The sequence below is a fragment of the Vulpes vulpes genome, chromosome 2 (genome assembly GCF_048418805.1).
Source record: "Vulpes vulpes isolate BD-2025 chromosome 2, VulVul3, whole genome shotgun sequence".
NCBI classification, from domain to species: domain Eukaryota; kingdom Metazoa; phylum Chordata; class Mammalia; order Carnivora; family Canidae; genus Vulpes; species Vulpes vulpes.
The window spans coordinates 76,582,721-76,609,781 of record NC_132781.1 but is presented as its reverse complement, the minus strand read 5'-3'; the positions used below and the strand labels follow the sequence as shown (position 1 = coordinate 76,609,781).

At 35.9% G+C, this 27,061-nt stretch overlaps 1 protein-coding gene across 31 annotated transcripts in view; it reads right to left on the bottom strand.

Moving 5' to 3' along the window:
* The window catches only part of CLOCK (clock circadian regulator), a 142,411-nt gene that overhangs the window by 76,318 nt on the left and 39,032 nt on the right, over positions 1-27,061 (bottom strand). For 28 of the 31 annotated variants that reach the window (XM_072748956.1, XM_072748957.1, XM_072748955.1 and 25 more), the window contains one exon: positions 5,701-5,793. The gene's annotated coding sequence lies outside the window, so the exon portion shown is untranslated. Of the gene's footprint in view, positions 1-5,700; positions 5,794-25,568; positions 25,613-27,061 lie in introns of all 31 variants that reach the window. The other 3 variants (XM_072748954.1, XM_072748958.1, XM_072748963.1) reach the window with 1 other exon arrangement.

The window sequence follows — 27,061 nt, the reverse complement described above, 5'->3', positions numbered from 1 at the left end:
ATGGGAATAAAAAGTATAGTATAGGGAATATAGTCAATAATATTATAATAACACTCTATGGTGACATGGTGAGCACTGTATCATGTACAGAATTGTTCAATCACTGTTTATACCTGAAACTAATATGGCAATGTATGTCACCTATTCTTTAATTTAAAAAAATCTAATCAACAACAAACATTTGTTGAAAGCCTATCTTCTATTAAATAGTAGGCTAAGCTTTAGGGATACAAGGATAAAAGATACATTTGCTGTAGGCAAAAATCTGCAAGGGAACAGGGAAACAGAGGAAATTTTCTTGACGACAATGAGTTTGTCAGGTAGTCTAGATTGCTGTCACTAAAAATATGGTTCAGAGACCATCAGCACTAGCATTATCTGAGACCTTGTTAAAAGACAGTCCTACTGAATCAGAATCTACATTTTAACAAGGTCCCCATGTAATTTGTATGACCATTTGAAAGAAAGCCACAAGAATGGCAATTTGCAAAGGTATAGGCCTTTATGAGACAAGGGAGCATCCTATTTGAGAAACTTAAGAGGTTTATTAGCATTTTCTTTAGAGAAATATCTAGTCATGTTACAACCTGAAGTTTAATTACTAGACCATAAAGTGAGAATAAGAGTGGATAGAAGGGTGAAGGCAAGGTAAGTAGAAAAGAGCCTTACTGGGTGGCTGGCTGGCTCAATCAGTATAGCAAGTGACTCCTGATCTCAGGGTTGTAGGTTTGAGCCCCACACTGGGTGCAGAGATATGGAAGTGGGGGCGGGAGGGGGGGAGGGACGGATGAAGGGAGGGAAGAAGGAGGGAAGGAAGGGGGAGGGAGGGCAGAAGGAGAGGCCTTATTATAAAAAGTCTCATGCCCACACTGAAAGAATTAACTACTTTAAAATGGAATCATAAGCCTAAAATCTGTCACCCTATATCTGAAATATAAAGCAGATTTTATTCACACAAGATACTTATATCCTATAGTTGTGAGTTAAATATTGAACCACTTTAATGCTAATAAAATCCCTAACAGTTTTGAGGCATAAGAAATTCTACTTTAACTATTATATCTTTTATTTAAAATTTAGAAAACAGTGTAAATTAATGTGTAACTCTGAGAAAAGATGAAAGATGTCCCAAGAGCATGGGATTCTGAACTATTCTATCACTGTTTTCAAACGTACAGGCATGAAGGAGCAAGTGAATGGTCCTTGCTCAAGGATGCTGCAGTGCCCATGTGGTTATGGCTGCAGAAGTGAAACTGCGAAGGGCTAAGAACTCTTAAAAGAAAATGAGTGAGGAGTCAGAGGTAAAAATAAAAACTAGCACTCAATAAAATACTGGTTTTAAGTGTCTGGGTCAACATTAGCAGATGAAACATGGAATTACACACTCTGAGAGCTAGATTTTATTTTATTTTTTTTAAGGTTTTATTTATTTATTCATGATAGAGAGAGAGAGAGAGGCAGAAACACAGGCAGAGGGAGAAGCAGGCTCCATGCCAGGAGCCTGATATGGGACTCAATCCTGGGACTCCAGGATCGCGCCCTGGGCCAAAGGCAGGCGCCAAACCACTGAGCTATTCAGGGATCTCCTGAGAGCTAGATTTTAAAGATGACCTAAGTACAACCCCCACCTCCCCATGGCCTAAGAAACATACCGTGTTATCATCACGGTAATAACAGAGGCTGATTCTATCACTAGTAAAAAAAAGAACAATGCAAAAGTAACACCCAAGTTGGATGAATTTAAAAAGGTCAGTTTCACTTTAAAGTAAGAAGGCCAGATCTGAGCCTTATGTGGCACCAAGTATATGTTTTTTTAATTATCAAAAGATAGAAAATGGGGCAAACTAGAAAAGGAAAAAAAAGACCCCAAGAATTAGAGCCACCCTGACTGAACCCAAAATGATTTAGAGCATACAGGCTGATGCTTTATTAAGCTATTTTACTAAAGTTGATTAACAATATTCTTCCAAACATTTATTGTGCTGCAAAGTGAACAACATAAGACTACTATATGTATCTTGGGACGCCTGGGTGGCTCAGCGGTTGAGCGTATGCCTTCGGCTCTGGGAGTGATCCCAGAGAACTGGGATTGAGTCCTGCATTGGGCTTCCTACATGGAGCCTGCTTCTTCCTCTGTCTTCTGTCTCTGCCTCTCTCTCAGTGGCTCTCATGAATAAATAAATAAAATCTTAAAAAAAAAAAAAGACTGTATCTCTAACAGTCTAGGCCAAGATCTTTTCTCTCCTTGTCTAGCCACCAACTGAAAAACAAGCTATATTTAAGGGAAAGGTATGTGAAGAAGTAAAACAGGCCCAACTAAGTACTCTAAAGCCAACTGTGAGAAGACTTCTCTTAACTTCTTTAAATGATGTCAAATTAATTGTATCAAACCACAGTGGTAATGCAGGAACAGCCAAAGGTCTTGTTTTGGAACTACTCTAGGCCTCACATTTTCAGTACCAAAAAAAAAAAAAAAAAGAACTGTCCAGAATCACATTGCCCATGCTATGGATTCTAAGGATTCAGCTTTTTTAAAAAATATTTTATTTATTTATTCATGAGACAGAGAGAGAGAGAGAGGCAGAGACACAGGAAGAGGGAGCAGGCTCCATGCAGGGAGCCTGACATGGGACTCGATCCCAGGTCTCCAGGATCAGGCCCTGGGCTGAAGGTGGCGCTAAACCCCTGAGCCACCTGGGCTGCCCTAAGGATTCAGTTTTAAATAACTAAGTGATGTCCCTACACACAGCAAAGGATTTCAAGTATATAATCTAATACAGATCAAATTTTATCATTAAAAGTCTTCCTTCTTGGGGCGCCTGGGTTGAACATCCAACTCTTGATTTCGACTCAAGTCATGATCTGAGTCTTGGGACAGAGCCCTGCATTAGGCGCCATGCTGGGCGCAGAGTCCACTTGTCCCTCTGCCCCTCCCCCTGCTCATGTGTTCTTTCTCTCAAATAAATAAGTAAAATCTTTAAAAGTCTTCTTTCTTAAATACTGACATTACTATGCCACCATGGTATGCAATAATGTCTTTGAAAGGATCAGTTACAGTTACTAGAATCCAAATTTCACAAATTAAATTACCAAGAATCAAATTTCAGCTAGGAAGGAATCAAATGCTCCTTTACTTAAGCAACTTGAGCTCAACTTCATTCAGTGATGACTTCCCAGCTTTCCAGTGATGATATTATTTTATGATGATAAAGGGCAAGGATGGTATAAGTCTTTTAAAATATCACTTTAAAAACAAGCTTTAAAAAAATATTCATGAAATGAGGAGATATTAAAAACTAAGACATTTTATAAAACATTCAAACTTTGCCAAGTATAGAAGCAAATATGTTTTTAATTCAGCATGCAACATTAAACATAATTAACAGAAAATCTCAGTGCTTAGAAATCTATCTTTGGAAAAGAATCCTTATACATAAAACAACATATTCTATATTAAACTGTGTAGTATCTAATGACATGATACTGTCCTCTGAATCCCATTTGTTGTCACCTCTCAAGGCTTTCTATTCCTACATCACAAATCCCTCTCTTGATAATTGGATTTTTCTGATCAACAGCTTAGTATTTTAACCTTAAAAAACAAATCAAAAACAAATCTTGACCCATCAACCCCCTTCAGGTACTGTCTCTCCTTTTCTGCTCCCTCTCACAGGAAAACTGCATGGCAGAGGACAATTGTTGTTTCAACATCTTTAATTCCATTCTCTCCCTTACTTTAAAACTTAGTGTTTATTTTCACCAATGAATACATGTTCAGAGTCTAAAGTGTCCCCATAGTTTTAGAAGACTTATTAAAAAATCAGAAGTCTTCTGTCCTCTGATCTCCATTTCCCACTTTCCACCACTTTCACCTCTTGAACCATTTCTTCTGGCAGTCTATGCTCTGATATCCTTTGTCACTTCTTGATTCCTTCTGTTTTAAGTGGGGATGCCTATACAGTACCAATTTATTCAAGCTGTGCCAATGTAATTATTAAAATGTCTCCTTCTGTTCAAGTCTTATTTTTCAGGCATAATCCCCCTAAGAAAAATAAGAATTCAGTTCTCTTTGACATCTCATGTTTACCTCATATACATGCACTCTTGCCCAAATTCTCAGTATCATAATTTTGGCGAGGTGGTTATATTCAGAGTTAACATTATTATATGGCTCTCCAAATGCAATTCACATCTGAGCCATACAGCATACTACAATTGCTTCCCTTTTCTAAAATAAGCTTTCCTAGAGTTAATCATTGTTTTTTACTGACTTAGACTGGCAACAAATCGGCCTGTGTTTAGTCTCACTTTTACTCCTGTTTGCAGAAGTAGAGTGCTCTAATTCCTAACATTTTAGAGGCTCTATAGTGTCATAAAGTTTGTTCTTCAGCATTCTCACAGCTGGCTTAGATTCTTAGATCTAGAAGATAGATATCATATTTCCATTCATTTTTCAGCTTCCAAAATTCTGTTGTAATTGTTTCCCATTCTCTTTATTTTTGCACTATCTTTTGTTTAAAAAAAACACAAACAAACAAAAAACACCCTACTTTAGCTTTAGTGGAGTTTCAAGAAGAAATAGAACTTAATCACATTTTTTTTTGCCATCTTTAACTGGAAATTCCCCATTTTCTCTTCATCAATTTTAATCAAGCATTCACCCTCACCCACTCCCACTGAGACTGTTCTCTCTTATTAGTCATAAATGACATTCATGTTGCCAAATCTAATGACTGCTTTACTCTACTATTTTACCTCTGAGTAACATGTGATGTAACTTATAACTGATCACTTCTGCATTTATTAAATATTTTTCTTGTTTTGCCTTCTGTGACAGAACACTTTCTTAATTTTTCACCCATCTCACTGGCTGTTTCTTCTCCTCTAATACTGGCATGTCCCAAGGCTAACTCCATCTCAATCTATGTATACTCTCTAGATAATTTCATCCAGACATATTCCTCTAAGTATCTCTCTATGCCAATAACTCCCAAATCCACACCCATAGACCAGAATCTAAACTTCAGAGTTATCTATCCAACTACTTTTTTGATATTTCTACAGATTTTACAAGTGTCTAAAATATTATGCAACAAAACAGAATACTTGACCTTCTCTAGAAATTTGCTCCTCTCCCAATTTTCTTCTCCAACCTGAATTCCATATACTCTTTCCCTCATTTATACTCTAGTCACATTTTCCCTTTCTGTTCTTCAAGCATTCCATGGTCATTTTTGTTTACTGCCTATAAATCTCCTCTCTCAGATCTTCACAGGGCTGACACATTCTTGCCATTCAGATCTTAACTGAAATATCCTTCTTCAATGAGGGCATTTAAATATTTCACTATTTCTTTCAATAATGAAAGTAGTCACTAGTCTCTATTATCCATTTTAATTTGGGGCATTGCACTAACAACAAATGTTTCATTGGTTTACTATTTGTCCTCCCTCCCTTTAGAATGCAACCCTAATGAGAGCAGGGACAGCTTCTGTCTTACTCATCACTGTATTCTCAGTTTCTAAAATAGTAACTGAATATAGCTGATACAATAAGCATTTGGAATAAAATACAACAGGAAAAATTTTTAAATAAAACATTCCCCAAATTAGTGTGTCAAAATAACTTATGGATTCATTTATGTACTTTGCTGGAAAGTGTCATTCCAAAGTACATTCTAAGATATAACTTTTCCATTACCTTTTGTATTTTTTTGGCTCTTTTGAACTGATTCTTCAGAAAACTATAGGTTCAACGTATTCTTCTATATGGCTGACCATCAGTCTCAGAATTCTGTTTAAACAACAAAAAAATTTATTAGATTTACTCAATTTACATAGAAATTTATCATGAAAAATTTTAAGGTAATTTTTAAACATAAAATTTGAACTTAGTCACAAAAGTGTACATAACAAATGTTAAACTCTACAAATTGTTTCTAATTGTTTCTAAACTTAAGGAATAAACGAAAACAGTAACTTAATCCTAGTACAGAAGTTAAAATGCAAAAGTATGAAAATAACTATACTTACAAAAATACATTAAGAAGACACACAATAAAAAGATATAACTTGTGATGTTGAAAACCAAGTGTGGAAAGGAGAGACAAGTAAAAGAGTTAAAATTCTAAAGTGCCATCAGTTTAATATAATTGTCAAGATTATAAAATGTTTTATGTAAGACCCATGGCTAAGCACCAAGAAGATACCTACAGAGGATACACAAAAGGAAATGAGAAAGGAATCAAGCATGTAACTAAAAGAAAAAACCAGAACAACAACAAAAACAAAAAAACAAAGGAAGGCAACAGGAGGAACAAAGTAACAAAAAACTACAAGACAGTCAAAATAAGTAACAAAATGGACACAGTAAGTCTACCTTATCAATAATTACTTTAAGTGTAAATGGACGAAAGTCAGCAATCAAAAGAGTAGCTAAATGGCTCAGAAAAAGTAAGATTCAACCATTTGTTGTCTACAACAGACTCTCTAGATTTAAGGACATACAGCAGATAAAAGTAAAAGTGAAAAAAGATATTCCATGCAAATGTAACCAAAAGAGCACAGGAGGGGCCATACTTATATCAAACAAAAGAAACTTTAAGTCAAAAACTGACAAGAGGCAAAAAAATGACGTTATATAATGATAAAAGAGTCAATTCATCAGGAAGATGAATATACGTAGAATATAAGTATATACCAATAATATATACACCCAACATGAGAACACCCAAGTATTTGAAACAAACACAGATGGAACTGAAGAGAGCGCAACACAATACAGTAAGAGATTTCAATATCCCAGCGTCAACAAGGATAAAACATCCAGACAGAATATCAATAAGGAAACAGGCAACCTGAATAGCATTACAGACCGAATCAACTTGACAGACACATACAGAACATTCGGCCCAACAGCAGCACAATACAAATTCTTCTCAACTGCATATGGAACATTCTCCAGGACAGATCACATATTGGGTCACAAAATAAGTCTTAACAAATTTAAGAAGACTGAAATGATACAACTATCTTTTCTGCTGACAATGGAATGAAACTAGCAATTACACAAGAAGTGGGAAAATTCACAAATGTATGAAAACAATATACGCTTAAGCAGTCTTTTTCTTTTACAAAGAAAAAGATCAAAAGGGAAATTAGAAAATACCTGGAAACAAAAGCATAACACATCAAAACTTATGGGATGCAGCAAAAGCAGTAGTAACAGGGAAGTTTATAGTGGTAAATACTACATTAAAAAAGAAAAAAAAATTTGGGGAGCACCTGGGTGGCACAATTAAGTGTCCAACGCTTGGTTTTGGTTGAGGTCATTATCTCAGGATCATGAAAATCAAGCCTGGTGACCAGCTCCATGCTCTGCAGGGAGTCTGCTTCAGATTCTCTCTAACCCTCTGCCCTTTCCCCTTGCACTCTCTCTCTAATATAAATAAATATATCTCATTATAAATAAAACAGACTCCAGCTTGTTTTTTTTTAAAGATTTTATTTATTTATTCATGATAGCCACACAGAGAGAAAGAGAGGCAGAGACACAGGCAGAGGGAGAAGCAGGCTCCATACACCGGGAGCCCGACGTGGGATTCGATCCCGGGTCTCCAGGATCGCGCCCCGGGCCAAAGGCAGGCGCCAAACCGCTGCGCCACCCAGGGATCCCAGACTCCAGCTTTTTTAAGAAAGGAAAAGAGTATCTCAAAACTGAACTCTAAATAAATTTACACTTCAAAGAATGAGAAAAACAAGTCCAAAGTTAGTAGAAAGAAGTAAATAATAAAGACTAAAGCAGATGTAAACAAAATAGGATAAACAATAGGAAAAAGTGAAAAGAGAACTTTTTCGAAAAGATGAACAAAATTGAGAAAACTTTACCTAGAATAAGAAAACATAGGAGAGAAAACTCAAAATCAGAAGTGAAAGATGTAGTACTACAACTGACACCACAGACATACAAAGGATCCTGAGACTACAATGAACAATTAGACACCAGCAAACTAGGTAACTTAGAAGAAACAGATAAATTCTTAAAAATATACAACCTACCAAGACTGAGTCATGAATAAAATAATTAGGACAAACCTAACCAAAAAGGCAAAAGACCTGTACAAAGAAAACTACAAAACACTAATGAAAGAAATTAAAACACAAATAAATGGAGGCAAGTCTACAGCGGACATACACAGGACGGTTACAGAAGATTTAATATCATTAAAATGTCCACATTACCCAATGTCACCTACATACAGATTCAATGCCATCTCTATTATCAAAATCCCAATGGCATTCTTTGCAGAAATTGAAAAAAAAAATCCTAAAATTCATATGGAACAACAATAGATCTCAACTAGTCAAAACAATCTTGAGAAAAAAGAACAAAGCTGAATGCCTCACACTTCCTGACCTGTAAACATATTACAAAGCTAATCAAATGGTATGGCAGTGGCATAAAGATGAACACACGGACCAAAGGTAAAGAAGAAAACACCCGAAGATAAACCTAGGCATATAAGGTCAAATGATCTTCAACATGTGTGCCAAGACCACAACACTGGAAAGCATAGTGTCCTTAACAAATGGTGCTGGGAAAACAGTATACCCACATGCAAAAGACTGAAACTGAATGGACACTATCTTTTTTTTCTTTTTTAAGATTTTATTTATTTATTCATGAGACACAGAGAGAGAGAGAGAGAGAGGCAGAGACACAGGCAAAAAGAGAAGCAGGCTCCATGCAGGGAGCCTGACGTGGGACTCGATCCCGGGTCTCCAGGATCAGGCCTGGACTGAAGGCGGCACTAAACTGCTGAGCCACCTGGGCTGCCCGAATGGACACTATCTTATACTGTACACAAAAATCAAATCAATATATATTAAAGACTTAAATGTCAGACTTGAAATATAAACTCCTAGAGGAAAACAAAGGGGAAGGTTTCAGGACACTGGATTTGGAAACGAGGTCTTGGGTATGAACACCAAAAGCAAAGGAAACAAAAGCAAAAACTGACAAGTAAGACTCCAAGTTAACTTCTGCACAGCAAAAGAAACAACAGCGTTAAAAGGTAATCTATGGAATGGGAGAAAGTATCTGATTATCTGATGAGGAGTTAATACCCAAAACACAAACAGAACTACAACTCAGCAAAACATCAAAACCCACAAATAACCCAATTTAAAAAATAAGCAAATGACTTAAACATTTCTTCTAAGACATATCAATGGCCAATAGATATGAAAAGATGTTCAAAATCCGTAATCAAAAGAGAAATGCAAATCATAACCACAATGAGATATCATCACATCCCTGTTAGACTGGCCATTATAAAACAACAAAAACACAGAGAACAAATAATTTTGGCAAGGATGTGGAAAAATTGGTTTGTTCACTGTGGGTGGGAAGGTAAAATAGTATGCTGTGGAAAACAGAAAAAAAAATCCTCAAAAAACTAATAATACAAGTATCATATGATCCAGGAATTCTGCTTCTGGGTATTTATGCAAAAGGAACAAGAGGATCTTAAAGAGATCACTGTACTCCTAGGACCTCGAAGTGAACATTGCAGCATATGCACAAAAGCCAACAGGTGGAAACAGCCTAAACGGTCCATGGACAGACGAATGGATAGAGAAAATGTGGTATATACACACACCAGAATATTATTCAATCTCAAAAAGAAAGAAATCCTTTCATACTTAACATGGATGAATCTTGAGGACATTACGCTAAGTAAAATAAGCCAATCACACAAGAACAAATAAGGCATGATTTCACTTACATAAGGTGTCTAAAATAGCCAAACTCAGTTTGGAAGCAGAAGGCAGAATGGTGGTTGTGAGGGGCTTGGGGAAGGGGGAAATCAGGAATTGCTGATTCAGGAAATCAGGATATAGAGCTTCACAATCATACAGGATGAAAAAGTGTGAGATCTGCTACACAACAATGTATAGAGTTAACAATACTGCATGCACTTAAATTTTTAAGAGAGCAGATTTCATATTATATGGTCTTTTCACACCATCCATTTAATCTATATATGCCTTTATATTTACAGTGAGTTTCTTGTAGACAACACATAGTTGGATCTTGTTTTTTAATCCACTCTGACAATCTGTCATTCAAAGTGATTATTGATACAGCTGGACTAATATCTACCATATTTATTACTGTTTCTATTTATTGCTCTTGTTCTTTGCTCCCACCTGTGTCTTTCACCCTGCTTTTTGCCATTTTCAGCATCTTACATGATTTTCTGAGCAGTTTACAGGATTCCTATTCTTTCCTTTCTTAACATATTGGTTAGGTTTCTTATTCTTTACCCTTTTTTTAGTGGTTTAGTGGTTTTTACTTTTTTATTCTTTAGGTGGTACCCTAGAGTTTACAACATACATTTTTAAAGTTTCTTTCTTTTACACATAGATATATTTTTTAAGTAAACTCTACCCTCAACATGAGGCTTGAACTCATGACCCTGAGATCAAGTCACATGCTCTACCAAGTGAGTCAGCCAGGTACCCCTACAGTATACATTTACAACTAATCCAAGTTCACTTTCAAATAAACACTATGCCACTTGACAAGTAGTATACCTTAGAATAACCAAATAATCCTTATTCCTCTTATCCCTTATAATATTGTCATTCATTTCACTTATATATAAGCATACGTTCATGTTTGTATACACAATCAAATTCATTTTTGCTACTATTATTTTGAACTGTTATGTGAGGTCAATTAAGAATAAAAATAAGTTTGTTTTTTTTTTTAGCTTTACCTACTCCTTCGTCAATGCTCTTTCTTACTTTACAAACTTCCAAGTTTCTGACCTATACCATCTTCCTTCTCTCTAAAGAACTTCTTTTAATATCTCCGGCAAGGTAGGTCTACCACCAATAAATTCCCTCAATTTGCTTGAGAAAGTATTTCTTCTTCATTTTGGAAGAATAATTTCTTCTTCTTTTGGAAGAAAATGAATCCTAGGTTGGTGAATTTTTCTCTCAATGATTTAAGTATGTTATTCTACTTTCTTCTTATTTGCACCACTTCTGAGGAGAAGTCAAATGTAATTCTTTGTTCTTCTCTAGGTAAGGTGTTTCTCTCCTCTGGCTTCTTTTAGGATTTTTTTCTTTATATCTCATTTTCTATAGTTTGAAAATGATACACCTAGGTATTGTTTGGGGGGGGTATTTATCCTTCTTGATGGTCTCTAAATTTCTGGGTCTGTGATTTGGGGTCTGACATTAACTTGGGGAAATTCTCAGTTATTATTATTATTTCAAAACTTTCCTTTTTCCTGATATTCCCATTACATCCATATTACAACTTTTGTAGTTGTCACACAATCCCTAGATATTTTCTTTTCAGTCTTTGTCCTTGTTTTTCATTTTTGAGGATTCTAAGATATTCTCTAGCTCAGAGGTACCTGACTCACATGTCTAGTTTACTAATAAGCCTGTCAAAGGTATTCTTCATTTCTGGTACAATGTTTAACTCCTTATCTACCTTCATTCTTAGGCTTTCCATCTCCCCACTTACACTTCTCACCTAGTTCCTGCATACTGTCTATTTTATCCACTAGATCCCTGAGCATATTAATCATAGTTAAATTCCTTATCTGGTAACTCCAACATCCTTGTGCCATGTCTGGCTCTGATATTCGCTCTGTCTCTTCAAATCGTGTTGTCTTTTTGGTATGCCTTATAACTTTTTCTTGATTGCTGGACATGAGGTACTAGGTAAAAGGAATTGCTATAAACAGGCCATTAGTAATGTGGTGGTGAGGTGTGGGGGAGTGGAGCATTCTACAGTCCAGGATTAGGTCTCAGTCTTTTAGTGAGCGTGTGCAGCTGGACTGTGAACTTCATCAATGTTTCTCGGGGGTTTTTCTCCCTCTTTAGGTAAACTAAGATGGTTAGAGTAGGCAGGCATTTGGTACTTCCTTGCCTCCAGATCAGTTAGACTCTGGTTAACTAGTTTTTCCTAAGGGTAGGTCATGTTAAGAACAGAGTGCTCTGGTATATTTCAAAATGGTTCTTTTCTCTCTACACCAGCTGGAAGCAAGTGGAGATTTTTCTGATATTCACTGTTGGAACCTGGTTAAGCTCCCAGAGGTAAATCTTATGCTACTGTTGAAGTCTCCCTATGACTAGGTCCCCTTGGGAGTTTTTAAGTTGTCAAAGTTACCCATAGTGAGCCTCCGGCAATTTGTCAATTACAGTGCTGATTCTGCACTGGTTTCTCAGGTAGTTTCAGCTTGTAAAGTCTATGACTTTCTGTGTTTGCCTGACTCTCCAATCTTGGGGAGATTACCCTGTGATCAGGTTTTCCCTGTGGCCCCCCTCTCTTTTATGCATCCAAGGATTGTTGATTTTTCAGACCATTCCCTTTTTTGTTTGTTGTGAGGACTCTGTTACTTGTTTTCATTTTCCCATAATTTTTTTTTAAATTAAAAGTGACTAAAAGTGTCACTTTAATTTTTAAAATTGTAATGTTTAAATTACAAGTGTATTTTTACCTAGTAACTTTATTTTTTTATTTTTTTTACCTAGGAACTTTAAAGTAAAAAAAAAAAGGTAGGATAATTTTTTTCAATTAGAGTTTTTATTACAGTAAAAAAATTACAGAAAAATAAAGGTACAATAAATTAGATTAAGGCTGTCAATTATTCATTTTAAGTCAGTAAGTATTTAAGGATCAACAGAAGTTCAAGCTCTGTGTTAGAGATTATAGGTACTTAATAAACTGAAGAAACTAGTTAACAACAAAGAATTTCTTAGGTCTTTTCCTGTAACAAACCATAGTACAGATTAATGACATGATCTAAAGCATTATAACACCAACTATACAGAGGTTGCCACAGTATTTACTATTTAATAGTTTTCCTGTGAATTAGTTCTCAATAGTTCCAAACCTAGGTTCTTTATACGAAAGCACTCAAAGTCTGATGAAAGTTTAAATCAAATGCTTGCTTTAAGAATGAACATATATGAATTACCTTCACTGAAGTCTCTACATCAGCTAATATAAAAAAGGCATGACCCAAAAGTGACTGATATTCATCTTTACATATATTTATTGAAGAGACAACTATTCACATATGGCTGATTCATATTTGGTTTCTCCACTGTCTCCCTACTTTCTGTGTGTGTGTGTACATGCATGCATACTTTAGTTTTCATTTTCACCTTCAAGAAGGTAATTAGGATAAATTTTACTTAAAATTTTTGGTGTGGTAAACTTCATAAACCTGTCGGTTTCAGTTATCAATATTCTTTCACTGACAAGGAAAATTAGGAATTACTATGTTCTAACTAGTTTTCATTGCAGAAGTGGAATGTCACTTTAACATTCTTATTGGCAATATTCTTCTAAATCATGAGTTCCTTCAAAATAGGAGTAATAGCGATGCCTGGGTGGCTCAGCAGTTGAGCATCTGCCTTCGGCTCAGGGACTGATCCCAGGATCCAAGATTGAGTCCTGCATGGGGCTCCTTTAGGGGAACCTGCTTCTACCCTCTGCCTGTCTCTCTCTCTCTCTCTCTCTCTCTCTGTGACTATCATAAATAAATAAATAAATAAATAAATTAATTAATTAATTAAATAAATAAATGAAGTTATTGAGAAAAAGGTTAAAATCCAACCCCCTAAAATGAGCAAAAAGTATAACTAAATGAAGCACAAAGAAAACAAATGGGTAATAAATGTAAAATTATTCCTGGCTAGAAATCAAACAACTTAAACTAAAAACTTGTTATGAATACTAGTGATTCCTTAAAAATTATATTTCATATATTTATCATCCAGCAAATATTTACTGAGCATGAATACAATTGTCTAACACTACGCTAATGGTAGTTTTAAATGACAAAACAGATACAGCAACTGCATTTGAGGTACTTTCCAGAGGTACACACAAAACACTCTGAATACATATAGTTATTAGACACAGAGTTATTAAGGAAGCCTCCTAGAAGAAGTAATCCCTAAATTGAGATTCGAAGGATAAATAAATTTACCAGGCCAAGAGACAAAGAACTTTGTTTTTGTTTTTTTGTCTTTTTGTCTTTTTTTTTTTTTTTTTTTTTTTTGAGACAAAGAACTTTGATGCCAAAAGAACGGTATATGCAAAGGTCTGGAGACACAAGAAAGAACTAAGATTTTAGGGTACTGCAAGTAGTTCAAGATTACACAGCAAAAACCTAGGGACAGGGTGTGGTAAAAACTGGTGGTAAGAGACAAGAATGATGGGTAGTATATATCATGAAAGGCCACATGAAGGTTAAAAAAAAAATCATCTGGGCCTCAATGGCAACATGAAAACACTGAAGTAGTTTTTAGCAGGGAAGTGATATTAATAGATTTGTTCTTCTGAAATATCATTCTGGCTACAATATAGAGAATGGAGAAAATCAGGCAAAACTAGAGTTAAGACTAATAGAAGTAAGGTATTATAGGTTCAGGCAAAATAATATAGAGGCAGAGGCAGAGGTTATATAAAGAAATATAAGAATTTTAGTAAGTGGGGGCATTGAGCATTGAGAACTAATGCTCAATTAGTTAAGCATCTGACTTTGGCCAAAGTCATGATCCCGGGGTCCTAGAATGGAGCCCCAATAGGGCTCCTCATTCAGTAGGGAGTCTACTTGTCCCTCTCCCTCTGCCCCAGCCCCCACTTGAGTGCTCTGTCTCTTTCTAAATAAATAAAATATTTTTTAAAAGAATTTTAATAGATACTAAGATGATTAGACAGAATTTGGTGATTAATAATCAGAAGGGGGGGGGGTCAGGAAGCAGTTGAGAGTATCACCCAAATTTTGGCTTGGACCTCTCTGTAGGCTCATAGGAAACATACAGGAAACCTAGAAGGGAAGTGGGAGGTAATGACGTTGAAAGCAGCGGCCACCATTTATTGAACACTTACTATGTGTCCGGCATTCCTCAAAGTTTTCTCTCATTTAAGACTCTCAACAATCATATGAGGTAACCTATTATTATCTCCATTTTACTGATGAGGAAACTGAAACACAAAGACTGTAAGTAAGCCAAGTAAGGTCAGCAATAAAGCTGAGTTATGAACGCTGATAGTTTAGCTTGAACTGTGCTCTTAATCACCGTTACAGATACCTCACATATACTTTAGATGATGGATTCAGTTTTAGACATGTAGTGTTTAAGATGTCTAAGGGATATGCAAGAGGAGAAACATCCATTTGGTGGTTAGAAGTGAGCCTGGCATTCAAGAACACAGGATGAAAATGTAAATCGGAAGTCATCAACATAAATATATAAACTAAAGACAGTGATGGGATTTTCTAGAAAAAACATAAAATAAGAAAAAGACAGACTAAGATTGAAACTTGATTAAAAATTAGTATTTTAGAAACCGGAAGAAGATTAAGAAAATAGGAAGGGGGCAGAGCAAGTAACTTAAAAAAAGGAGCTCTATGAATACTCTGAAAACTTTATTAATGAAAGAAATTGAAAATGACACAAACAAATGGAAAGATATTCATGATCATGAATTGGAAGAATTAATATTGTTAAAATGTATGTACTGCCCAAAGCAATCTACAGATTCAGTGTAAGCAAAATACCAGTGGTATTTTTCACAGTCCTAGAATAAATAACACCAACATTTGTTCCACAAAAGACTACAAAGAGCCACAGCAATCTGAGAAAAGAATAAAACTGAAAATATCATAATCACAGATTTCAAGAGATAGTACAAAGCTATAGTTATTCAAACAATATGGTACTGGCACAAAGATCAATGGAAAAGAATGGAGAACACAGAAATAAATCCATGCATATATGGTCAATTAACCTAAAACAAAGGGGGACAGGTTATAGACAGTCTCTTCAATAGATGGTGCTGGGAAATGGAACAGTACTTAGCATAAGTATTGCTACTTGTGACAACATGGATGGACCAAGAGGGCATTAAACTAAGTGAAATAAGTCAGAGAAAGACAAGTACCATATGATTTCACTTATATCTGAAAATTTTTTTAAAAAGATTTTATTTATTTGACAAAGTGAACACAAGCAGGGGGAGTAGCAGAGGGAGAGGGAGAAGCAGGCTCCCCACTGAGCAGGGTGCCTACGTGGGTCTCCATCCCAGAAACCTGGGATCATGACCTCAGCCAAAGGCAGATGCGCAACTGAGTGAGCCACCCAGGTGCTCCTCCTCTTTTGGTCAGTGTCGTCGTCCCCCTCCCCCCCTTCCCCCTTTGGTCTTAATTTTTTTATTTATTTATGATAGTCACAGAGAGAGAGAGAGAGAGAGAGAGAGAGAGAGAGAGAGGCAGAGACATAGGCAGAGGGAGAAGCAGGCTCCATGCACCGGGAGCCCGATGTGGGATTCGATCCCGGGTCTCCAGGATCGCGCCCTGGGCCAAAGGCAGGCGCTAAACCACTGCGCCACCCAGGGATCCCTTGTATATGAAATTTTAAAAACCAAAACAAATGAACAAATAAGAACAGAAACAGACCCATAAAAACAAAGAACAAACTGGTGATTGCCAGAGGTGGAGGTCAAGGGATGGGCAAAATGGGGGAAGAGAAGGAGAAGATACAGGCATCTGGTTATAGAGTGAATACGAGTCACGGAAATAAAAGGCACAGCACAAAGAATATAGTCAGTGGTACTGGAATAGTGTCATATGGTGAAAGATGGGAGCTACTCTTAGGGTGAGCACAGCATAATATATAGAGTTGGCCAAGCACTATGATGAACACCTGATACTAATGTAACACTGTGTCAACTATACTTCAATAAAACAAAAAAAATTTAAGTAATTTACATAAGAATCAAACAAAAAAAGAACTGGGCTGTGAAAACAGATTTCCTGGGTACACATTACAGCTCAGTCCCTTTATTAACTGTGGGTCTCAGACTAATCACTTCATCTCTACGCATTACTTCTTTCATTTTTAAAATGGAGAAAATAATAGGTACATGCAGTTCCAAGGATTAAATATGTTACATGTTTGGGACAGTACACAGAAAACAGCAAATGAATTTTAAATATGATTAGTGTTAAAAGTATCAACTAGATGGCAAAGGATCAAAGGGACAGAAGAAAGCCAAGAAAGATTAGCTGTCATTAAAATGAAACGAAAAGAGGTTTTGAGAAGTTGACAATGCTGATATTGCAGTGCAGACAAGATAAGTCTAAAATAACCATTATATTTAATAACTAAGAGTTTGATACCTTTGGTGAAGGAGATAAAAAACAGCATTGCTTTAAGAAAGTAAATTGGATATCCCTTTCTTTAAAAAAGCTTGTGAGAAAAAGTTTGGTGAAGGGCACCTGGGTGGCTCAGTTGGTTAAGCGTCTGCCTTGGGCTTAAGTCATGATCCCAGAGTCCTGCCTGGGCTCCCTGCTCAGTGGGGAATCTGCTTCTCCCTTAGCCCCTGCCCCAACTTGTGCTCGTTCTTTCTCTCCCTCTCATAAAAATAGATGAAATCTTAAAAAAAAAAAAAAAGTTTGGCAAGATGTATCAATTGCTTGAAAATATTTATATTCTTTGACCCAGTAATTTTACTTTGAGAAAAAAAGGGAACAGGAACAATCAGAGGTGTTTCCAAAGTTTTATATTCATTATACTATTATGCACAATCTAGTAAAGCTAGAAAGAATTCAAGCATCTAATAGCAGTATCAGTGGCATTAAGATATATCAAACATAAATCCAAATGAGCCAAAGGTAGAACTGTGGTTATTCCTAAGTAGCTTATGAATTTTAAATTTTTTTCTTTAGTACGTTCTAAAATTTCTCCCATGAACATGCACTATTATTATAACCAAAAAACTTAAGTGCTGCCTTTCTCTATTTTAATTGTCCAACATAAAATACATGTTTATCCATTCCAGAAAACAAAATAGGAGTAACAAAATAACATGTTACTGTTTCAAAGTAAGAGTAATAGAGACTATTTTTCCATGTTCTGTGCACATAATTTAAAGAAAAAACTTTTAATTTCATCTAATTATTAAAAATCTTTAAATTATTAATTTAAAATGATTAACTCAGGAACCTGAGTTTAAAAAATGGAGACTACAATAAATCTTTTTTTAATCTAATAACCTACTGACCCACTGACCTACTTTGGAATTTAGGTTAGTTAAAACTGATATCCCAGATATTTCTGGGACTGATGGATCTATTAACATTAATTAAAAGTAGTGCTGAAATTTGACTGGTATAACACAAAATCCAAGCATCAATCTTCAACTACGTTTATCAACATTTATGAAAAATTCTAACTTGCTTCTGCAGAGTGCTCAATGTTTGTATTACAGCTAAAAAGATAATTATTCCTCAGAGAACAATTTTAACTTGTAAAGAAAGATTCAAATACTTTTTAAATTAACTGTTTAATGTATGAGTAAAGATGAAATTAAATAGTTCTTAACTTAGTACTAAATGGGAACATTATCCTACCTCTACAATGGATGTAAAATATTAGCAAAATGAAAACATTCTTAACTCTATATAGCAGTCTCTGAGACCAACTTAACTGAGAATTGACAGTAAGAACAAGAAACACACCCCAAACCAAATTTTTATGAATCAGACAAGATTCTGGCTCAAGACAAATAACAAACGATACCAGAACTCTCATCTTTCAAAGGTCTAAATGTGAAGTATTTTTGAAGTCTCATTAAATAAACAAACACTAAAAAATTAGTTTAACTTTCTTAGTAGGACCCAAGACTATTCTAATGATTCAACTAATGTATTTCTTCAAATAATGCCTGAGCTCCCTATTCATGTGATGGACTGATATGGTCCACAGAATATAGGAGCATCTTATTCCTTTTTCAGAGATCAGACTGAGGCCTACTTGGGTACATTTATCATATGGATAAGCCACTCCATGAGACATTCTGTGGCAAAATGCAATGATTGCTTACAACTCTACATAGCTCAAGTCATACTAATAAACACTTCTTATAATTCCAACTTACAGCATTTATTAATACTTTAGGCACTAATACAAATATTACAGAACATGTGGAAGGGGAACCAAGGTCAGTTCTCTTGCCACACTGCATGGTACCTATTTTCCCTTCTAGCTTCATTCTATTTCTCTGTTCTCAGCCCCCATTTCACCTTCACTCTATGCACTCCCTATTCTCCAGCCACAATCAACTTCTCACCATTCCCATGAGGTAGTTTACCCCTGGGTAAACAAAGGTCCATTCATCAATGCCAACAAATTATCAACACAAAAAACTTCTTAATAAACTAGAATTGACATTCACAGGAAATCTTATTGTTATACCAGGATTCAACTAATCAGTATGTAAAATTCACATTGGTGGAAAATTAAATGGACATACCATGTATTAATTTCCTATGGTTTCTATAACGCATTACCACAAACTTAATGGAATGAAAAAACAAACATATTCTCTCCCCGTTCTGCAGATCTGAGTCCAATACAGGTCTCACTGGGCTAAACTCAAGGTGTCAGCAGGGCTATGGCTGCTAAAGGTGACCTTTCTGGCACCTTTAGCAAAAAATGTTTCCTTGCCTTAACAACTTCTCAAAGCTGCTCACTTTCCTTGGCTTATGGCTCTCCTGCTCAATCTTCAAAGCCAGCAGCAGGCATATCCTCAAGCTGCCATCTCTTCTGCCACCCTCTTATCATACAGACTGTAGTGATGTATTACACTGGGCTCACCCAGATAATCCAAGATAACTTTCTCAACCCTATTTCCTCTTTGCCATTTAACCTAACATAGTCACAGGTTCTGGGAATTACGGCATGGACATCTTTGAAGGATCATTATTCTGCCTACCACATTCCATGACCCAAGAAGTCTCTCTTTGGTGAAGACAAAATTAAGTATCTTTGAGGAAGACAAGACATTAGTGAATATTATTTGATCACTGGATAAAAGACTACACCACCATGCTAGGTAGTTTGTAACTTTTTTTTTTCTATTATATTATTGAAGTATTGTAACTTCTGAGCTATCTTTTTCTTTCATGTTTCTTCAAGGGAACTGAAAAATAACATGGATAATAATTGATAACTCGTGTTCCAGGATTTCAACTGCAACTTTCAAGCCTAACTTTTTTGTTATATGGCAGCAAGAGGCTCTATGTCTGTTTTTTCTGGATGGCAAAAGTTAATGTCCAAATGAATATGAAAGTATACTTTCCCTTTTGGATAACTATGTCATGTGCTATATACTGCAATAAAACAAAACAAAACATAATTTATTAAGTGTCAAACAGGTGTCCAAAGAAGACTGATTAAATCCAAGCCTTTGTGGAGTGGCCTGTTTTAAAAAGAAAAGTGGGGCAGCCCCGGTGGCACAGTGATTTAGCGCCGCCTGCAGCCTGGGGTGTGATCCTAGAGACCTGGGATCGGGTCCCGCGTCTGGCTCCCTCCGTGGAGCCTGCTTCTCCCTCTGCCTGTGACTTTGCCTGTGTGTGTGTGTGTGTGTGTGTGTGTGTGAATAAATAAATAAAATCTTAAAAATAAAAGTGTATGTTAATGTTTTTCTCCTCAAATTTTATTTAATTGAGATAGAGAGAGAAGAGGCAGAGAGAGAATATCCAGACAGACTCCTATGAGCATGGAGCCTGATGCAAGGCTCGATCCCACAACCCATGAGATCAGGACCTGAGCTGAAACCAAGAGTCAGTTGCTTAACCAACTGAGCCACCCAGGTGCCCCTGGGTGTATGCACATTTCTGAGATGCATAGGAGTGGTAGGGAAGGAAGAGAGAGAGGGAGAGGGATAGAGAAGAAAGGGAGGGCAAGAATGAATTAATAAATTATATCAACCTAGAAGAAGTACAGAATTTCATTAGTGCTAAAAAAATCTCCAGGAACCTGTTAGGAAATTTGATTATTGGGATCCCTGGGTGGCACAGCAGTTTGGCACCTGCCTTTGGCCCGGGGCACGATCCTGGAGACCCGGGATCGAATCCCACGTCGGGCTCCCTGCATGGAGCCTGCTTCTCCCTCTGCCTGTGTCTCTGCCTCTCTGTCTCTCTGTGTGACTATCATGAATAAATATATAAAATCTTTAAAAAAAAAAAAAGGAAATTTGATTATTAAGTAGGATTATGAAAATACTAGGTAAGTCTACCTCATAAGAGATTTAGTAACTTAAAACTAATATGTACAAATACGATGACAATGTCTTAACATTTTATATACTTCACTAATGAGGCCACCAGACCCATTTAAAATGCCACTAAAAATAAAATATATCAACTCTTAAGGCCACAAGTATTCCTCTAACTTTTTGCAGTATAATCACTTTATAAAATAGGCAGTTGTTTTGATGTATTAAAACTTGGGTAAACTGCCAGGTTGCTTTTGTGTAGCCAAGTAGGCCAAGCAAGTTCACAACCATCTGAAACCTAGTTCAAGTATATTTAGATGCATCCTGAACTACAGAATATTCAGAACTACCATACAGTATTTCGTCACTAAAATAATCATTTTATCTACACTTCAAGATAAAATTTACTCCTTTACCTTGTAAGATTTTGCCGTATGAATCATATATATGCTACCCATTGCACTTTTCTCTCTATCCCTTATTTACCTTCAAAGTTTTGAAATAAATATATAAATAAAATAAACAATTTTGAAATAAATGTAATAGTTGGCTATTATTTTTTAAATCGGATTAAACTGATTGCTGGATCCTCACTTGAAATGCTAAGGTCTTAGAAAATAGCAGATCAAGACACCACCTGAATCTGTGGAGTATGAAGGGAGATAGGGCTCACACTGCACAGACAAATCGTCTCAGTAGCATGAATAGGAGTAATTAATGACAAAAGAGGATGTGTGCGTGGCATACTAATTCAGAGCCAGAAGGCCTATGACCAGGTTTCTCAAGGTGCAACCTGGACCTTGAGCGTTACAGCACAGAGATATACCCTTGATAAAGAAGACACAGGATTTGAGATTTCTATTGATTTATCTTTCTATCTGCTGAGCCGAGACAGTAAATTTTGTATTTTTTTTTAAAGATCTTATTTATTTATTCATGAGAGACAGAGAGAGAGAGGCAGAGATACAAGCAGACGGAGAAGCAGGCTCCCTCTGGGGAGACTGGTGGGACTCGATCCCAGGACTCCAGGATCACAACCTGAGCCAAAGGCAGATGCTCAATCACTGAGCCACCCAGGTGCCCCTTAAATTTTGTATTTCATATATTGTATTTTTTGGTTCTGAAATTTCCATTTCATTCTTTTACGTGATTTCTATTTTTCAAAGAACTATGCTTCCATTCATTTCAAGAGTGTTCACTTTTACCTCAAGGAGCACAGATATAACAGGTGCTTTAAAGCCTTTTTTTAATAATCCCATCACTGTGTCATCCCAGGTTTGGCATCTATTTATTGTATTTTCCCTTACAAAGTGGTCAGATTTTCCTATTTCTTGGTATGTCAAAAATTTGGATTATATCTTAGACCTGAATATTAGGTTATAAAACTCCAGATGCTATTGACCCCTTCAGGATAATTTGATTCTTTTATTGAAGTTTAGACTGTAAGTTCTGTATTGCCTTCTGGGGTAGCAGTTCGAATGTCAGTTTGGTTTTTAAAGCCTTTACTTTTACTGTGTTATTTGGGTCTATCCTTTGCATGCAACACTCAAATGCAAGTCTGGATCTGAACAGTGGTTTGTATCATAGTTCAAATTCTCTAAGTCCTTCTTGTGTTTCTTTAAGTATGTTCTGTGCATGATCATGAGTAAGGTAGGACCGTTTTGGGTTCATATTCACAATCAGAGAATCTCCTATCAACTCTCTTCTCCTTGATTTTCCCAGCTTGCTGCAGTTTTCAGCAGTCCCTTTCTCAATTTCTCCCGTGAGAGAAATTATTTTTCTTTCAGTTTTAAGTGCTAGTGCCACAACGACAGCACAATTTAGAAGTGGAGATTATCTTAGGGCAGGCTTAAGAGAGAAAAAGGAAAAAAAAAAGTGGATCCCCTTCTTCCTTACCCTCTGCTAGAAATGAGGGGTTTCTCTCGAAGTTTTTGCTAACTGCTACACCCACTGTGCAGTTCCACAATTCCGCCTACCACTTGGTCAAAGCTGGATCATGGAAAGAGTAAAATGGTACACTCACAATTATACAGGCTACACTTCAAATTATGACTTTCCTTCTCAATTTGCCTATTATTAATTTCCAGTCTTCAAAGAGTCGGGGTTTTTATTCCAATAGGTGTTTCTAGTTCTAATCAAAGAATTAGGCTTACTCCATCTTGGTCTATCCAATTGTATTATACCCATGTCCCAACAGACCTTTCACCTAGTGACTTTAGTAGTTATTGACTGATCATCATCTAGATCTATTCTTTCATTAGAAGTTGCACTGTGGTGAGTTTTCTAAATCTATTATTTTCTCAGCATTTCTTATCAGCTGTGATTCTTCTATAAAGGTAAACTTTCCCTCTTAACTATTTGGTTTTCCTGAAATATAATCGGGCACCTAGGTGGCTCCGTTGGTTAAGCATCTATCTGTCTTGGGCTAAAGTTATGATCCCAGGCCGGGAGGGAGTCCACATCAGGCTCCCTTCTCAGTGGGGAGTCTGCTACTTCCTCTGCCCCTCCCCCTACTCATGTGCCAGTAGCTCTCTCACACACATAAAAATAAAATCTTGAAATATAATCTGTGCAGAAAAACATTAAATGGTTGATTCTTTCATTTCCATGACCTGATTGATGCCTGTGAGATTTTTTTTTAGTATTTTAATGAACTTCTAAAGTCTTATATATTTGTTTTTCAACCTGCTATAGTCATTACTTTTTTTAACCTGGTTTTATGAAAAATTTCAAACGTATACAAAAGTAAAAAGAATAATATAACTATTAACCCAAATACCATCCATTTTCAACAATTATCAAATGATGGTAAATCTGGTTACATCTATTCTGGTCCTTCTCTGTTCCTTCCCACCCTCCTTTGCATTATTAAAAGTAAACCCCCAAACTGTATCACTGCATCTGTAAACACCCTAGCGTAAATCTATAAATTTCAAAGACTAACAAAAACATATAACCACAATATCATTATGATATCTAAAAAGTTAACAGAGATGTATACGACCTCCACACCCAAAATAAAATTCTGAGAGAAATTTTAAAAGGCTTAAATACATGGAGGTACTGTAGTAGTTAAGGTGCTGAAACTCTCAATATTGAAAGATGTCCAATATATTCAACTTGCTCTGTAGATTTGATATTAAGCTAGTCAATAATAATATTAAGTAACACTATTAAATGCGCTTACCATTTTTTTAAAACTTGCTTACTATAAGGCAGGTTATATATTTATTAGGAAACTGACAGGTCGAGTATAAAATTTTTATTGAAATTCAAAGGACCAAAAAAACCAAGTAATTGTGAAGAACATAATTGGAGGACTTAAAGTTAGAGCAATTAGAAGAATATAAAACCAGCACAATAGACGGGGAACAGAAGAGTCCAAAAACAGACCCATGAACGAATAAACACTCACCTGAATTACAACAAAGGCACTAGTGCATTACTATAGGGAAAGGATAATCTTTTCAATAAATAATATTTGACAAAATGGGTTTCCAATATGGAAAATAAAATGAACCAGGAATCCTATCATATACCATGCATAAACCTAAATGTAAAGATTAAAACAATCAAGTTTATAGGAGAAAACATACAAGAATAACTTCTTGGCTTTGGGATGGACAAAGATTACTTAAAACCATAAAGGAACAGTTTGACAAGATAGACTATTGAAATTAAGAAATTTTCTTAATAAATGTACACTATTAAAATAGTAAAGAAGTAGGATAGATACCTTCAATATTTAATCCAATAAAAAACTTATCCTAGAAATAAAGAACTCGTACCAATCCATAAGACAGACAAGTCAACAGAAAAATGGTCAAATGACATGAATAGGTATTTCTCAAAAGAGGATATTCAAATGGTCAATAGCATATAAACACGTGCTAATACATCGTTAAAGTCAGCAGGGAATTACAAATTAAAATTCCAGTAACTTCTTACCACATATGTAGCAAAGGAGCTAATATTTAAAAAACAAAAAACAAAACAAAAAAAAATAATAAAAATAAATAAATAAAAAAATTAAAAAAAACCATAATTTTAACATTGGTGAGGATGTAGAAAATAGTATAAATTGATTCAATCACTTTCAAAAACTAGAAGCATCTACTAAAGCTAAAGAGTTTCATGATCAACAACTTCACCCTTGGATATTTACTCAAAAGAATGCATGCGTATGTGCACCAAAAGACATGGTCAAGAATATTCACAGTAGCACTGTTCATAATAGCCAAAAACTGATAATGATCCAAATGTTCATCAACAGGATAATGGATAAAACTGTGACATATACAATGAAGGATTCAAAACAATGAAAAAGAATAAATTAACGTTACAACGTTTTATGAATCAACATGTGTGACTCACATAAACAAGATATTGATCCAAAAAAATAGTCAAAAGATGTTAAAAAATAGACAATACTAATGAATAGTAAATGAAGTCAGAATAATAGTTACCTTCAGAAATGTGTGTTGACTGTCAGGGGGCATGAAGGAGGCTCCTAGGTTGATGAAAGTATTCTATATCTTGATCTTGGTATTGGTTAAATGAGCATTGACTTCATAAAATTTCATCAAAAGGATACTCAAGATTTATCCACTTTATAAAAAGCATGGTTTAATTCAATGCAAAAAAGTTTTAAAAGTTAGCAAGACTGTATCGGTCGCTTAACTTTTAAATTTTTAACTTTTTAGTTATTTTACTTGGTAAAATTCAAGCCTAGGAAAACTAGGTTTCTACATCAGTTTGCTTCTTAATCGGATACTTTCTTTTACTTCCTTTTTCAGTACAATTACTGAAGAATTATCTTGATATCTGGATCCTTCCCAAATTATGAAGGAAAGAGAAAGTCTAGGGTGAAGTTAGACTGAACCCACTATTTACATCCTGAAATTCTAAAATGGCTTTTTTCCTTAATGTACATATAATCAATACATTTTCCTTTTCTTTTTTTCTAAAGATTTATTTCAGAGACACTGAGCACATGCAAGCGGAGGGAGGGGCAAGGAAGATGGAGAGAGAATCCTCAAGCAGACAAACTCCATGGAGCAAGGAGCCTGAGGTTAGGCTCAATCCCAGGACCCTGAGACCATGATTCACCCTGAAACCAAGAGTTGGACGCCCAACTGACTGAGCCACTCAGGCGCCTCTTTTGATCAGTTTTCTATACTTAGTTCCAGATCCCTACTTCTTATAATTCATATCTGGCAAAAAAAAAAAAGAAGAAAACATAAGCCTTCTGAGGCTTAGCAGCAGTTTTAGCTAGAACTGAATAGCAAATCAAGGCAAGGTGTTAGCATAAGGCTTTTGTGAAAATGAAATTACTAAACGTAGAGTGCTGAAAATGTAAAGCTCAAAAAGGTAATCAATTATTAACATCATTTTGAGAAACACTATAATAGATCCCTACTCCTGAATTTCCTTCAAAATATAATAAATTTAAGGTCAAAATATAAATTTAAGATAGTAAAATCAGATGTACTTTTAAAAGTAAAGCATACTTATGAATGTTGGGAAATATCAGGAAGGGAGACAGAACATAAAGACTCCTAACTCGGGGAAACGAACTAGGGGTGGTGGAAGGGGAGGAGGGCGGGTGTTGGAGGGGAATGGGTGACGGGCACTGAGGTGGACACTTGACGGGATGAGCACTGGGTGTTTTTCTGTATGTTGGTAAATTGAATTGAACACCAATAAAGGGGATCCCTGGGTGGCGCAGCGGTTTAGCGCCTGTCTTTGGCCCAGGGCGCCATCCTGGAGACCCGGGATCGAATCCCACATCGGGCTCCCGGTGCATGGAGCCTGCTTCTCCCTCTGCCTGTGTCTCTGCCTCTCTCTCTCTGTGTGTGACTATCATAAATAAATAAAATTAAAAAAAAAAAAAAATGAACACCAATAAAAATTAATTAAAAAAAAAAAAGTAAAGCATACTTATGGAGCTAAAGGAACA